The sequence below is a fragment of the Helianthus annuus genome, chromosome 9, assembly GCF_002127325.2.
Source record: "Helianthus annuus cultivar XRQ/B chromosome 9, HanXRQr2.0-SUNRISE, whole genome shotgun sequence".
NCBI classification, from domain to species: domain Eukaryota; kingdom Viridiplantae; phylum Streptophyta; class Magnoliopsida; order Asterales; family Asteraceae; genus Helianthus; species Helianthus annuus.
In genome coordinates, this window is record NC_035441.2 from 102295401 (window position 1) to 102299024 (window position 3624).

Genomic DNA, 3624 nt, shown 5'->3' on the forward strand with positions numbered 1-3624 from the left:
GATTCTGGAAAGAATCGGAAGAGTCGCCTACAGACTCGAATTACCGGAGGAACTCAGTAATGTCCACCCGACTTTCCATGTCTCTAACCTCCGAAAATGCCTTGCTGATCATGATCTAATCGTACCACTCGATGATCTTCAGGTCAACGAAACGTTACACTTCGTGGAAAAGCCTGTCGAGATCATGGATCGCCAAACCAAGCAGCTCAAGCGCTCTTGCATCCGATCATGAAAGTCCGATGGGAAGGCAAACGAGGCGCAGAGTTCACTTGGGAACTCGAAAGCGACATGAAGGCCAAGTACCCGCAGTTGTTTAAATAGATAGATCTGAAGCATCAAATTGGTAAATCACGGTGTCGTCTAGCCTTTGGGCCTAATTTTGGGACGAAATTCCCTAAAACAAGGGGAGGCTGTAACACCCCGTGTTTTCGAATGTCAAAGTCAAAGTCAAAGTCCAAGTCAACTTTGACTTTCCTTGACTGTAGATAGTCGATTTTGTGTTTTAGTTGTATTATGTGGAGTAAGTGTTGTAATCAGCAAGAATCGAAGTAAGTTAACGTGTTCTAATGCAAACTGATCTACAACTGTGAATGATAGGAAGTAACAATGCGATAAAGTTAACCTAATCAGTAAGCAAACCGATCTAACAATCAATCAAACTCGAGACTCGAATTATTGAATTATTGAATTGTGGTATTGTTATACGTGTGTGTGTGCCTTATGTGTTGCTTGTGCGTGCTTACTTTATGTTTGGTGTGGTATTCAAGCAAATCAATCGAAAATCGAATCGAAACTCGAAAAACAATCGAACTCAATCGAAACCGACATCGAAACGTGACTTATAGAAGATTGTATGTTAGATATAGTGGTTGGGATTAAAAGTAATTTGACTAGGAACTCTATCGAAATCATATCATCATACGTCGGAATCGAAACGTCGAAAATCGTCGCAAAATACTCGAAGTGCGTGGCGGATCGAACAGGAAACATCCTGATCGAACAGGCCGGCCGATCGGCTAAGAACCTTGCCAGCCGATCGAGCTGCCCACTCGATCGGAGTTCCCAGCCGATCGGCTGCCACTTTCCTCTTTTGGAAGCCTATAAATAGGGCTGTCATTGTCATACTTTCCATTTTTGCAAAGCTCTTACTGAACCAGCTATCTTCTTCACCTTTTCTCAGATTTCTCTCAATCCCGGTAAGTTTTCACTCTAATTCTTGTACGATCTTGATCATTACTTGATTCTACACCTTTCTATCTTTCAAAACTTGGATTCTAACCGTGAAATCACCAAGATCTAAGTGTTCTTGGGTGATGTCATCATGGTGTTCTTGAAGAACATCATGTTTTGGCCTCATTCCACTATGATTAGCTTAGATCTAACCGATTTCCACATAAACAAGTTAAGATCCATCATAGATCTAAACATTTTCATGATGTGAAGGATTGAAAGAAGGATTTCCAACTTTCTTTCAACTCTTTTACACTCAATGCTTTCAAATCAATAGAAACGGAGCTTGAACCGGCTAACCAATCCTTCTAACAGTGAAGGGGTTCAAGATTCGGATTCTATATACAAGGTTAACCCGATATCGGTTAAACTCTAAACCAACATTCCGCACCGTTCAACCAGCCGGACTTGGGTGATTCCTGTTCGAGCCAAGGGAACAGGTAGGAACGAAGGTTATCATGGTTCAACACGTTTTCAAGATGCCTTGAAAGAATGACAAATAAACAAACAATCAAGTGTTAGACGAAAGGCCGACCAGGTCAGAAATGCTGGCCGAACAGCTACGCTGTTCAAACAGCCCAGCCGATCGGACATACCAGCCGATCGACCGGGCCAGCCGATCGGCTAGCACATGGTCCCACATTTCCAAACTTTCGAAGTATAGTATTGAAGAAGTAATGTTCAACCAAATGGGTCGCCCGGTAAACATTACTGTTCGGATCATGAGATACTATGCTTCAACACTTGACCATTTTCACAACTCGTTCGTAGTAGAGAATGTCAGCCGATCGAACAGACTGTTCGATCGAGTGACATTCAGTTGAGGGCTAACTTTGAAGCTCCTAGCCGATCGAGTGAGCTAGCCGATCGAGTGAGCTAGCCGATCGAACGAAGAAACAATCCACTAACACAAACACACCAGAGGAAGAAACAATCCACTCGAATGGTCCAGCCGATCGAGCCAACCGGCCGATCGAACAGGACTGTCCAACCGGATATACTAGCCGATCGAACAGGTCGTCCGATCGAACCTGCCGTTCGATCGACCAGCCCATTCGATCCATCCATACTTGTTTACTTTTTCGCATTGCTTATCGTTATGCTATCGAACTATTCAGGCTAATCTTACTCCCAGCGCTCCCTTCAATCCACCACAATCAATCACTGTGAGTATACTCGATCCCTTTTTGCTTTAGCACTTTTGGGTGTTACATGCGTTACCTATCAAATCACAATCAAACACCAACTATTTGAACGCTGACCGAATTACATGTGCTATTTGACTAAATGAATGCTGTTTATTATGTTTACACGTGGAGTGCTATCTACCTGCCTTAGCAACATAGTACTATAGTTTGGACTCAGCACCCGTTCACACGGGGGTTGTTAAGGACAAATACTTGCATGGATTACGGTGGTAATCATGTATTGCGAACCGTCTCGGGCGGTCAACCCGCAGTTGTTGGTACCGATGGTCCCATGTCGATAATTAACATGCATCGTTTTCCTCTGTGTACGTGTCTGGTTATGCGTAAACTATTCGAACTCTATATGCTATTAACAAACTTGTGTGCTCACCTTTACATTTTATGTATTGACTTTATTTTAACGTATGTGACAGGTAATTAGGATGCTTACTTGCTAGGAAAGCGGGGCAATAATAAAGCTTTAGAGCCCAGCTAGCAGTTGTAGGTCGTAGCCTACCTAGGGGTCTCTAGAAGCGAATAAACTATAGCCATGGAGCCGTTGGAGTTGTTCGATCAAGCATCTATGGCATTAGTTGTCTGTAGATCTTGTCCGGACGAGTCTTAATGACTCTGGGCAGTACTTTTAAACATTTGGTTTGTAATAAATTAAATCTGAGTTGTCGAAACAGTACTATTTGTTTAGTTGTATTCTATGATAACTTGTTTATTTATTTGGGATACGGTATGGGACGTATCACTTAACTGAATTTGTAATAATAGTTGTTGTGGAAACTTCTGGACAATCTGTTTCGCTCAGTGCCGCGCCCCGATGATTCCGCCATCGGTTGGGGTGTGACATTCATTGCCCACAAAACCTCAATTTATTAGCCACGACCGTCGCACGTCCATTCGTCACCGTAAACTCCGTCATCTTAAGCCTCTTGCATCAGGCCTCCGCACAACCACCACTCGCTGCCGCGTACAGCAGTACTGCAACCCGTTACGGAACCACCATCGGCCGCCGCGAATCAGTTTTGCCACCGCAATCATCTGTCATCATACCAGCTATTGTACTCGGTCGTCTTATTAGCACAACGTTCAGGTCAGTTTGATGCACAATCCGAATACCAGAATCAGTTGTTCTATTCTATAATACCACTTCTTAAAAGCCTTGTTTTAAAAGTTTATTGATTAGTTAGTTGTTCGT